The sequence below is a fragment of the Chelmon rostratus genome, chromosome 4, assembly GCF_017976325.1.
Source record: "Chelmon rostratus isolate fCheRos1 chromosome 4, fCheRos1.pri, whole genome shotgun sequence".
Lineage (NCBI taxonomy): Eukaryota > Metazoa > Chordata > Actinopteri > Chaetodontiformes > Chaetodontidae > Chelmon > Chelmon rostratus.
Window position 1 is genome coordinate 1,654,105 of NC_055661.1, and position 13,504 is coordinate 1,667,608.

The following is a 13,504-nucleotide window of genomic DNA, read 5'->3' on the forward strand; positions in this document are numbered from 1 at the left end:
GGGCTACGCCCTCTAGCACGCACTCTAGCGCGAACATTCCGCGCAATACACACCCATTATAATCTCAAAATTTCCCTCCAAACGATCACTGTCATTGAACAGTGACTGATCAAAAACTATAGGACCAATCAAAATGTGGATGAACACACCAATAGACCAGACTTGGGTCTACATTTTAAAGTTGAAATGAAGTCTCTCGGTGAATGTATGCCTGAGCTACAGATGTTTGAAAAACTCCAATTTCAATCTTGTTTTTTTCGCCCGTCCCATTCATTTCTTATGGGAAATTTGAGAAAAGTAATAGCACACCGATCCCGAACAATACGCACGTTTTGATATATAATTTGCGAGGGTTTTCTCAAAGCTGCGGGGCGAGTTAAGGGACGAAAACTTGGAGGAGGATGAAAAATAAGAAGAAGAAGAAGAAGAAGAAGAAGAAGAAACGCGCGGGATAGTAATAAGTGACTCGGGGCATAGCCCCGAGTCACTGGCTCCAGTGACTCGGGACGTTGCCCCGTGTCCCTAATAAGAAGAAGAAGAAGAAGAAACGCGCGGGATAGTAATAAGCTATTTCATAGCTGTAGGAGCCAGTGACTCGGGACGTTGCCCCGTGTCCCTAATAATAGTATGTTACTGTAAGCTTTATTGTTCTAACCGTTAATGTACTGATGTGAAATTAAATGATGGCCATTGTTGGTGTCTAACATACCTCACTGTGCTTGCTGCTTGCTTCTGTCTGTCTAACACATAACATAGATTGTTTTTTCCCGTGCTGTTGGGTTGTGCTTGTGTGCCAGTAGGCTGCACTTCAGCGATTAAGAGACCAATGCCATGGCTGATGAACCCAAGTTTGCATGCCGGGCTTCTTGGTGATAAAGAGACAGTTATTGTGTCTTTCTGTAGCAATTAGGATTGATTTGCTTTGCTTTGCTTTGAGGGCCTTTTCCTCTCTCTTTTTACTAAACCACACGACCACAGATCCACTTTCGCGCACACACCTTAAATGCACAGATAGCATGGTAGCATAACTCAGCTTGGCTCCACACCATCTTGTTGTAAGATACATGTGAATCACGCCCCCATCTTGTTTCATTCCTCTGTTTAACTCTTGCAGTCCTACCCGCCATCTTGCCTTCGCTCTCTCTCTGTCTCTCTCTTACACACACACACACACACAAACACACACACACAGTCACAGATGCCACACGCTTGCATGCTGTTTTTGTGCTTGTTATTCTAGTTGCTTGTGCTTATAGCTGCTTGTTCCTGTAGTTGTAGTTGGATGTTGTGCAGTGGATGTTTACTGATTGAAGGATTATTGATTGTTAATTGGTGCTACCATGGTTAAATAAGCTTTATTACCCTCTTATGGATGAATTGTCTTTGAGAAGCCCTGGATTCTTCTCTTAAATGAGACAAAATACTGAAAAGTTCCATCACAGTTTGCTAGAGCACAAGGTGATGTCTTCAGTTGTCTTGTTTTGTCAAGCAGTCAAAAACCGAAATATTTTCAATTTATTATCACAAGAAGAAGAAAAGCAGCAAATCATCATATTTGAGCTGAAAATAGGGAACATCTGGTGTATATAGTATTTTCAGTTATTTCAGTTCCTGCCCTCATGTGTTTTCCAGATTGCTGTTCTGTGTATGCCCGTCTGCTTCTTTAGTAAAGACTTTGCTGTTTTGAACTTAGCCTTGTGTCCCGTGTGCTTCTCTGTGTTGCCCAAAATGATTACATGGTGATACAATTCAGTTATTAAAAGGAAGAAAAAAGGTCTTTGGGGGAAGAGCAAGTACGTTAACATCCTGTTTAATGTGCTGCAGTCTGCAAACCAACATCAGCAGTTTATGTTCCCTGGTGGATGTTTGGTCACTCGTTCAACAAGCAGTGCAGGACAAGACGTGTCTTCATGTTCATAAGATAGATAAAAAGGAGATTTCAGCAGGAAGGCTAATGTGGATTGCTGTTCGGAGATGTTTGTTGGCTCTAGTGCATTAGGCTTCTGCCTGCCTTAGTCTGTCTACTGTGCCTGTGATAGAACGTTGACGTTACTGCTTCACACATGATTTCATTGGCTGCATGGGAATAAGGTTTCCATCTAGGTAGACGGACATTGAACTGTATTGTGTTCAATTAATGCTGAACGGGGGGCGCCTTTATGAAACCCCACCTAACAAAAGCAAATTCTCTCTTTTGGTTTATGATTTTTCAATTGAAAGGAGAACTAAGGAAAAGCAATTTACAGAGAAGATTCATATGCTCAACCCGTTCACCTAAGTTAGGTATGTTATGTAAATTATTTTTTATAAAAATCCAATGACTTTTGGTTTCAAATGGGACATGAACCCTGGCCATCTGGTTGGAAGGCCTGTGTTTTATTCATCTATCCAACCCTACCTCTTCTCTACGTTGATTTTTTTGCTCTTTACACTACATCACCTTGCTCTGATTGTCTAATACTGCCACGGATGGGTTTACATTGGAGTGAGTTGAAAGCCCAGTGCTTCCCATACAGACACTGAAGGATACCTTGTGCTTCTGTATGAGATGCCAAAGGGAGTAACAAAATATTTGATGATCTGGGAATGAGAACGGTCTGGTGCGCTGTTGCAGACAAAAGAATGCAGCTTAATTTCAGTTCAATTTTAAGAGTTATTGTTTAAGATTATATGAACTCTAATCATATTAACTGCAAGACAGTGACATTACAGTGACTTTTGAACAGATGTTTCTATCACTAAAGGCTTATGTTATATGCTGACATAAAAAAAAAGATTATTGCTAATATCATCAGATTTGTATTATTCTCAGCTATGACATCAGCCACAAAATTCCATGAAGCAGCCACAATCTACACAATATTACAGAAACTTTCTAAAAGGGCCAATTATAGACCCATCAAGGTTCTGTGTAGAATCGTATGAGGGACTGGTTCCAGCTGTAGTCCTCTTGTCTCAATGTGCAGACTGTAACCAGGATGAAAATGCTGTATACACAGAATGCCAAAATATAGCAGTCCTCTCCACCCATATGTTTTCATGCTTGTTCATCCCTGAAATTACACGTAATTCATCAATGTGGAGAGGACAGCTGAGTGTGAGCAGAGATGAAGGGAAGCCAGCCCATATACAGCTATGATAACAGCAGCCAGAGCCTTAGAGGGCACTGTGATCAACACAAAAAGCACGGTTTAGAAGTTTACAATCAAATACCTGCAGTCATTTAACATGGATCTGCTGATTGATTACTATTTAATACATTTATTTCCTCAAGTGTTGTACATTTTGTTTTACTTTATTGTTGAAAAGTGGCATAAAGCCTATTTACTTTGTCATTATGTTCATGTTAGAGTGTGATGTACTGAGTTGCTCGCTACTGATTTTTATGTAAATACTTTGATGTGTACAGCTAATGTGATTGATGATAGGCTCAATATATGACCCAGACCTGTGTTAAATAAGCCTCATGGCAACGTAGTATTTTTTTATTGTTGTTGTTCTTTACGTGTTTAGATTTTACATTATTATCTTGAGATAATCCAGAGTAACAGAGGCACTGTTTGTGGAAAGTGATGCTTTAAAATGTCAGATAACAAAAAAAAAAAAAAAAAAAAAGAAATTCCATTTGATACCATTGTATTGAGAGCAAGGCAAAAACAGACTGACGGACACATACTGTATCTTAAACTATCTGCCTGGATGGACATAATTAGTCATTTAGGTGAACTGACCCTTTAACTAATGGGCTACCAGAATATGTTTGAATGGTTTCTGCTGGAGAATAATACTGGTGTGTTAAAATGCAATTGACTACCAGGGAGCTGCATCAGCAGTGTGTGTGTCTGTGTGTCAGTGATACATTCGGCATTTGATTGAGTCTCATGCAGGATGAGAGGAGCACACACACACATACACACACTGCTCTTTCCATCAAACATTCACAGTGCTGGCATTTAGCTGATGCACTTATCAAGGTAGATGAACAACACATATAACAGTCCACACTCCTTCCACCTCCTCTCTGTCTGCATCTTGTTTTCCTGACTCCACCTCATCTCCAGCCTCCATGCCCTCACTCCTCATCTCTCCATCTGTTGCACTCCTTCATTCTACCTGTCTCACTTCATCCCTATTCTCTCTCCAGCCTAATTAGTGCTCTGTCAAATCCAGGTGAACTGACAGCCAATTAAGTCACACAACATCATGCACCCTTCTTCCTCTTCCTCTGCCTTATTTAGTAATAAAGAACTGGGATTTTTGCATCCAGAGCATGAAGAGGACAGCTCGCTATCCAGAAAACTGCCAAAAGAATAAAGCACTGACTACTAAGTCATGCAATGTGGCAAAGAATAAGAATGCACTCACATGGGCTGCCACACAGACAAAACAGCAGTCTTATATTTTTCATGACATCAACCCAGACATACTGTATGCACAAGTACTGCATTCTATATAGAGTTAATTCTAAAAAATAACCTGATGCATTGTTGGTGGTGCAGATACTGTAAGGTTAGGCTCACAGTTTGAAAGCATGAACAGGCTGTATTACAGAACAGTATGCAGACCACAAGTCATGCCTTTTTCACAAATGTCACACATGCATTTAAGCATTGATAAATGCATCAAACAGGCAAGACGCATTTTGAAGGATTTTGACCAATGCACAGGCAACATAGTGGATTATTATGTGAACAGCCTACTCAGACTTGTATCTTATCAAAGAAGTAATAAACAGCAAATGTCGCGGTTTGATCCGCAAATGCCATTTCAAATAAAAAAGACATGGAGCGGCGCTTTGGTTTTCAATGCACAGCACAAGCCATGTACAGAGGGACGATCTGACAAAATGCCTTTATGTATCTGACTGATGAACGAATCTTTGGTAATCACAAAGGCAGACTTATGAGAAAAACTGTGAGCCAGGACGGTTTCTGACTTATTATGACAAACTCTTGCAACTGTTTTAGCAGAATACGTCATCGGCAAGACAACACATCCTATAAAAGTTGACTTTTCTTAATATAAATTCTGCTGTATTATATGACGAATAGAATTACGTTTAGACTAGATATGACCTATTATCATTCCCTGATATGTAATTTTGCGTTTGCATGCATTTTAATGATTTTGAATAGCTCTGGGTGTCACGTTCTGTCACTGAGGGATGCAATGTCAGATGCGAGTGTTGACGGACTTGTGTGCAGGTGTAAACAGCGTGTCCAGTCTGCAGGACGCTCCTCTAACTGCACAGCTGTCAACGCTTCACACAGCAAAACAGTTCTAAAATCATGCTGTAACTTACCATTTTCTAGGGTTTCCTGGACGTTGGCATTTCGGAGAGGATGCAGAAGACAAGAAGAGCAGGGGTTCCCCAGGTTACACACAGTTTACAAAAGAGTCTCGCAATTCCTCCAGTCCCGCAACACTTGCTCTAATCCCTCGAGATGAGCAGTAAAAAAGGTCCGTAAACGCACCGTGAGGAGTGTCAGGTAAATCCTCCGCTCAGCTGCTGCCACTGTGGAGTTTCTCCCTCTCAGTGTCGTCTAGTGTTCCCGGTAAGCCAGCAGTATCCGTCTGCTCCCTGCACGTCCGCGGCGCCTGCTCTCTGAAGGAGCAACATCCCTAACAGTTCGTCCATATACGCATTCGGGAGGTGTCGGCCGCGTTCGACTGTTTCCGGAAGCACTATAGTGTAACAATCGGCTGTCAAGCTGCTGTTTGATCATGTTTCTCGTATAAGGCTGTGACAGAGACTCGATTCCAGCACTGGGCAGTGTACCCTCACCCTGTGATGCCTTCGACTAAATGAAATAGGCTTGTTCCAGAGGATATTCTTGCAATAATTAGCACTATGTTGTTGTTCCATATGGAGTACAGTATGGAGCCCCAAACTTGTTCAGTATTAGGTAAATAATAAATAATTATGAAAAAATAATCATATTATTAAAGTGTGGAACATAGATAGAAGACATAATGATTTTTGAAGTCATCTAAGATATTATTTAAATTCAATTACAATTTCATTTTTTTTTTCAAATTATTCAAATTCAATAGGATTTTATTTCTTATATTTTTATAATAACAGTGTTTTATAAGACTTTTTTAATTTTTCTTGTTGTGATTCCTCAGAGAAAAAAATACAACTCTGAGCAGACCCTAACCATTAGTTAGTTATCCAAGTTCACACATCAGCCCAGCTGCTTAGCTCTGTGTGAGGAGGCTGCATGAGCAGTCTCTGAGCTAAGATTAAAAGCAAACATTACTGTGTCTGCGTACGGTTTTTGGCAAGTTGGCATTGCTGTTGATCTGGCTGACAGGAGCTTAGTGGTAAAATTTGGTAGCAGTTGTTTGCATATGCAGTATGCACACATACTGTAGATACCACACTGGCTGCTGCTGCGCCCCCTATTGCATGTAAGTCTATCAAGGCATGAGCTTTACTCACGATTAAAATCATTATAACTCGCTGAATTTTTGACCAGTTTTCAAGCTGTTTAGTTTGCTACAAATGCTCCACTTGGATACTTGTTTAAATTACAAATCTGGGTCTTCATACTGAACTACATTAGCTTTTGTAGACAGTAACAATAGTAGCTTTATACACAAAATGTAAAAGTCAGCTGCAAAGAATGTATTAGTTTGACAGAAGAATGACCCTAGGAATACAGTTGTTCTTTATATGTTATATAGCTGACACACAAAAAAAGCTTCAGACAAAAAACTGAACCACAACTCAGAGCTTGCTGTTTAAATAACAACACATTTTCTTTAAAGTTACTATTAGAGTGGGTAAATGATAATAATAATAACAATAATAATAACAGTAAATGAATTTTCAGATTTTAATGTAAACACTTCACCATAAATGTGTGAAGCACACCTTTAAACAGCCTCCATCCAGCACTGTATTTACTGGAGCATGACCTGCTAATTGGTGTTGGCAGCCACTAGCCTGTTTCACACTGTAATATGATAATTTCAATGCTGTTATACATAACCAAGATTTCAAAAACTTGCACTTTTCAGCTAACTTTCTCAGTTTTAACTTGAGTGTCTGGATATCTTGACCTGCTAATTATCAAAGCAAAGCTTGCTGGGAAGTGTCGAGTGTGTATTTCCAAGTGAGCTGTGAAAATATATTTCGGCGGATATTCTTGCAATAATTAGCACTATGTTGTTGTTCCATATGGAATACAGTATGGAGCCCCAAACTTGTTCAGTATTAGGTAAATAATAAATAATTATGAAAAAATAATCATATTATTAAAGTTAGGAACATAGATAGAAGACACAATTGTTTGGATAAAAACTTCACTTTTCAGCTAACTTTCTCAGTTTAAACTTGAGTGTCTGGATATCTTGACCTGCTAATTATCAAAGCAGTGCTTGCTGGGAAGTGTCGAGTGTGTATTTACAAGTGAGCTGTGAAAATATATTTGTTTAAAAAAGAAGTAAAAAAAGGCCAGTGCTGGATTCATCGCTGTTTGTTTAGGGGTTATGGTGTAGCTGAAGAGCCTATATGTACCTAGACAACGTACACATTTAAAATATGCAACTACATGCCTACACTAGTGTTTATTTTTAATGCGTATTTTATTCAAAACTTATTCCTTTCGTTGTCTTCATTTGACTGTCTGCCTGACACTGTGCTCCACACTGCACTGGAAAAGGTGACAGTAAAAAACCTTGAACACACTTACAGTAAATGATAAGTGAAGAGGGAACAGCATAACACATTCAGTTTTGCCTGAAGGAAGTGGTTCTGGGTTTTCTCAGTCACTTCATTTAGGTACTACATATCTACATGCAGTATGTATAGAGAGAGGACAAAAAAGTGGGAAACCAACCAATATTTGAGTGATTATGATATCAAGATTCAGACATGAAGCTGTATGAAAGAAGTGTTCCTCAGAGGGATCATTACTTTGGACACAAATATGAACTATAATATTTCCCTGGTTTAATTAGTGTGGTTCATTTTGTAATGATTGAAGTCTTTTCATAATAAGACTTTGGGGATTCTGATCGGACAGCAGCATGTTTAAGATAAAAAAGTATGCTGTGCTCTTGGGGATTGCCTTAGGGAGAAAAATAAAGAAGAAACATGTTGCCTGATCATATTCTGTTTGAGATTCATATTTAGTGTTGGGGACACTACAGCTTTCCAGCATTAACATTAAACTTTTGCTGCACAGCCTGGAGCTACAGGGCCAGTCATCACCAGGTTGATACTGAGGCTTTCCTCTTTGATGGAAAAGTAAAACAGTGTTTGAAGCATACTGTAACTGCTGCATGCGAAGCCAATGTTAATTATAGGACGACAGCGTCTGTGTTGGTCTGAAGATTATGTTTAAGTGTGTGTTTAAGAGATATTTATTGTAAAGCTGCTGAATGAAAACTATGTGCATTCTCTTAAAATTGTGTTTTGTTTATTTGGCATGTAAACATAGCTTTTCATAAGGATGGTCACAAGTTTCAATAGGTACAAATGAAACAGGCATGGACTCAAAAGCACAACTCACAGGCAGAATAAGAAAAGTAAAGAGAAAATTTACTGAGGCCAGTAGTCAGAGCAGGAAACCAGGACCAGAAGGGCAAGCAAGCAGGGAGACAAAAGTCCTAAAAGGCAGGCAGGGAAAGGGGACAAGATGGCTGAAACACTAAAGCTGGAATGAAACAAAGCTATGAAGGTCTGGCAAAAAGCTATGGCCACAGGGCAGATGTTGCTAACAGGAACACAGTCCTCCAATGACAGAAGAGGGAACTGACCGGTAGACCTGCTGCAGAGCAAACTGGAAATAACACCTCATGGTTGCATATTTCTGCCAACCAGTCAAGTTGCCGTGGACATCAATGTCTGTCCAGACTCACATAATAAATGTAGTCAATGACTTTAATAATAGGCATTCTGCACTTTTTTTTTTTAGTTGTTTTGTGAGGCCTTTGACCACCAAAATCTAATCAGTTCATATTTTGTGCTAAATTTGAAGAAATGCTATCAAGGTGGTCCTGCATTCATGAGAATGTGATAGACAGACAGAAGGACAACCTGAAAACATAACGCCTCTGGCCTTATCTGATGCCGGCATGAAGGCATGTCAATACACCAGATTACAGTAGACTGAGAAGTATTTTATGTATTCTTGTTTCCTATGCTGTCATTATAAATAACAAATAAGTAAAAATCGTATGGACAACCCCTCCCACCCCCTGCATGACACAGTGGGGGCCCTTAGTAGCTCCTTTAGTAACAGACTGTTGCATCCAGTGTGTAAGAAGGAACACTACCACAGGTCCTTCATTCCAACAGCTGTCAGATTATTCAACTCCAGCACCACTTAACATAAGACTGTGTTGATGTTGTTTGCCAGAAAACCTGTTGTTTTTTGTCATTCATGCCAACATTCACTCATATCCTTTACACTTTGTGCAACATTATATATTTTCTACTGTTGATCTGAAGGCAGCATACATTTTGTACTTCTGTGGCAGCAGTATTCTCATGATTACCATGTGCACTGGCGATATATTTTTATGTCATTTTTCAAAAGTAATTGTGGCAATACATATTTTTCATATGTTTTTTCTACATACAGATATATATATATATATATTTCTTTTATATAATTGCTGGTATAATATGTACTATATATATACTGTATATAGTCAACTTTGATTTTGTTGTTTGTATTTCTCTCTCTTGTTGCTCTTTTTCTTTCCAACTGCTATTACATGCTGCTGTAATACCCAAATTTCCCTGGCTGGGGATTAATAAAGTTTTATCTTATCTTATTTTATCTTATCTTAAAAGTCACCTAATCTAGGTATACTTTGTAGCAGTCAGTCTCTGACTGTTAGGGTATTGACAGACGAAAACTGCCACTTCAACAGACAGACCAATGCAGAACGTCACTTTCTTTGCCTTCTGACCCCATGGTGATCTGACTCTTTTGTTCTTACTTTGGGGACTAATAACCAACCATGAATGCAGTCTGACAGAGGGGTGTTTACTTGAATGTTAATATTTGAGTCCTATTTTACATTTATAAGGTGAACGTATAGATAATCACAGACAACTGCTTCTTAAAGGGACAACAGAGTTTATTTAACTGTAGCAGCACTGATAAACAATCAATAATACTTCAATCAATAAACATCCACTGTCCAACTACAACAAGCAGCTACAAGCACAAGTAACTACAATAACAAGCATGAAGGTAGCAGGCGTGTGGCACCTGTGACTGTGTGTGTGTGTGTGAGAGAGAGAGAGAGAGAGAGAGAGAGAGAGAGAGAGAGGGAGGAAAAAGAGAAGTGGTGGACGTGACCAGAGAAATGAGCAGCAAGATGAGGTAAGTGATTTACATCTTTCTGACAACAAGATGGCACGGAGCAAAGCTGGCAAAAAAAAAAAGTCCTCAAAGCGAAGCAAAGTAGACTGTAACTGCCGGAGAAAGCCACAATACCTGTCCCTTCTATCACTCAGGAAGCCGGCATGTTGACGTGGGTTTGTCAGCTTTGTGTTCAGCTGCGGACGCTAAGTTTTCGACCAGCTGAACGTTTTTTCGAAGCTCTGACTTCAGGCGGTGGATATCCTCTCATAATTGTGAGTACTGAAGTACACAGCCAGTATAGCTGAGTTCAGTCCAAGAATAACTTAAAAACAACAAGAAAAAGATAATTCAAAGGTGGATGAAAGAAGTATAGAAGCCTTGATTAAAACTGGCAAAAACACTGAATGAAACAGTAACAGATTGCTAATTTGAAATGTAATTAAATAACTGCTGAATTGCAAAAGTAACATGTTATTTTACTTGTATGATAAAGTAATCTGTGCACTCTGTTGTAAAGTAATGCAGGGGTAAGGCGTTGCTCTGTCACAGGTGAGAGCACTCTAACAAACGTGCTCATGTAGCACAGGGGTAACACGTTACAAACAGGCAACGCATTACCCCCAACACTGAAAGGGACACACAACTTCCTGCATTGGCACTGAATGTTGCCTGAACATTGCTGTTGGACATACTGTAAATGGTAAGCAGCAGGATGACCAGTGGGTCGACAAAATGTGTGACTTTTATATGAAAACCACTGTTTATTTTTTTCCAATCAAACATTAATCAGATCATACAAGTCATTTTCAGTCATTTTTGAAACTGTTGTGGAGGGAACTAAATAACGGGTTCATCATGTTAATAGGGCTGTCAGATCAGAAAACACTATCTTGTTTTGGAGGGCAGAAACAATGGATTGTTTGATAACACTTCTGTTTGACACCAGTCTTTCCTCTAGTGTAGCAATTTTATTTTTTCAGTCAGTGTGTGTGTGTGTGTGTGTGTGTGTGGGATGGAGAGAAGGAGGGTATGGTTTCTTTGCCGCATTAAAGAAGTTTCTCCCGACACACACAGTGTACGTCTGACCTAGTTATACTGTGACATTTGTTACACAGAGGAGTGCTAATAACCATAATTACTGTCAAATGTTGCTTCATGCTTCATTTCTTTTTCAGAGCCGTTTAATAATGTTGTGGTTTTGAAGTAAGAAATCAGAAGCAAAAGAGAACAAATATCAGTTTACACAGACAGATTCTCTGTACCTCCTACCTATAACCATAACAGCATCAGGGAGGTTCAACATGGCAGGAAATGCACAAAAAGCAAAAGAGCTTTAACGTAATTAAGACAAAATTTTACAATCTTCAAACTCCAATTAGCAGTGTCATCCATTGTGCTATACGTTAGTGAACTATGGGGCCGACTCAGGCATCATAACTACACTTGCTGGGACACAAACATCCAACAGAATCTTTACATGTAGAATTCATCGTCACCTCCCTAGTGGCATGAAAAGACGTCCTCATACTGCAAAGAAGCTCAGTCATCCTCCTCCTACAGGCCACTGACAATTCACATGGCTTGGTGTCAGTGGTACTGAGCTTATGTTTGGCAGAATTTGCATTAGCAGTAGGTGGCACAGCTGATTGGTGCAGCTGACCAGGGGAACCCCTGGTCCATTTCCTCAAGCACCACACAGGACAGACATCAACAAGCTTTGCATTGCACCTCAGCAGCACCGGCCTGTCAGATGTATTGAGGAGCTTTGGTGGGACCCTTCTGTCTCTCCAGAGTGGAGTTGAAAACCATAACACCTCTGGGAGCTGAGCAGGATGATGCAGGCTCAGTCATGAGGGTGCTGCCTGAGGAAATAGCTGGATACAAATATATATAGCAATAGTGTTTTTGGGCAGTTTTCCCCAGATGACACTGTCTTCCAATAGGACTCACATAGCTTAGACTGATGCAGAATGTGCTTTATAATATTTGCTCCAAGCATCAACTCATCATGCTGCCCCCAAACAACAAGTGTGGGGACCAACATCTTACAGCATACACTTGACATCTCGACATCAAAAGCACAGTTTGATTTAACACAAAGTCTGACACATCCAACACAGACTAGACTCACATCAATCAATCAGTTGGTCAGTTATCAAACCCACCTCTCTCTGTTTCATCTAAGCTGTGCCACTGTCCAACATTCTGCCCATTAAACCGTCCATCCATTACTGCAGGCGTGTAAAAAAACACACACAAAAAAAAAAAACAATGTCAATTTTGCCAACTCTGTGAATAATCTGAAAGACAACATCTTCAGAGTCATCACATGAGTCCCTCAGAAGTGTCAACTGTCTCAGCATCAGACATCGTTTTGGGAATTTGTGGTGCGATCTCTACTGCCTCCCTCCGAATACAGAACAGATAGTTTTCCTCAGACTGAGATTGGAGGGAATCATTAGCATCGCACTTCAGTGGTCCTCTCAGACATGCAGTGTGACATGGTGGGGTCTCAGTCATTACAGACGCTATAAACTGCACCTCTGGGACATCTGTCATGAGAGGCACGCTGGAAGTATTGCACTGCTGCATTTTCTCCAGCATCTCCTGAAACATGTTGACTATACATGAGGAGTCTCTCCTCTGACTGTTGGAGGTTTTGTGCCACAACTTGTACAGAGGCATGCACATGACAGCCACTTCATCATCCATGTTCTGCGTCTGCTTCCCTTGTCTGTGCAGGCCATTCAGAACTAGGTCCACTGCCTCGTTCAGTCTTGTTTGGTCATTGACTGGGTTATCTCTGTGCTTGGCTGGAGAGGCAGCGCCTGCTATTGTGCTACTATGGTCTTACTATGTCTGTGAAATAGTGAATTCCATTAATATCACTGCAAGGTGTGAAAGTGTGGGGACCCTCCATGATGGACCCATGAACAGAAGTACAACCTGGGGTCTGACCTTACCCTTTATTTGTACAACCATCAGTTATGAAGTTTGAATGTCCCACAGCCCCACTGCCTACAATATCACTGAGCCAAACACTCCAATCTTTTAGCAAACCAAATCTAGTAACCTATCCATTGGATATTTTAGCAGCTGCTTCCAACTATTAAATGTAATTGCCTTGTGTTTATACAGAAACAAAGTGGAGTAGAAAGGCAAGTTAATTTGAA

General features: G+C 40.1%; 1 protein-coding gene across 1 annotated transcript in view; it reads right to left on the reverse strand.

Annotated features, from left to right (window-relative positions):
- The window catches only part of ptprfa (protein tyrosine phosphatase receptor type Fa), a 324,162-nt gene extending 318,796 nt beyond the window's left edge, over positions 1-5,366 (reverse strand). Inside the window, exon 1 of the mRNA XM_041935252.1 lies at positions 5,303-5,366. The gene's annotated coding sequence lies outside the window, so the exon portion shown is untranslated. The remainder of the gene's footprint in view (positions 1-5,302) is intronic.
- Between the last annotated feature and the right edge of the window lie 8,138 nt (positions 5,367-13,504).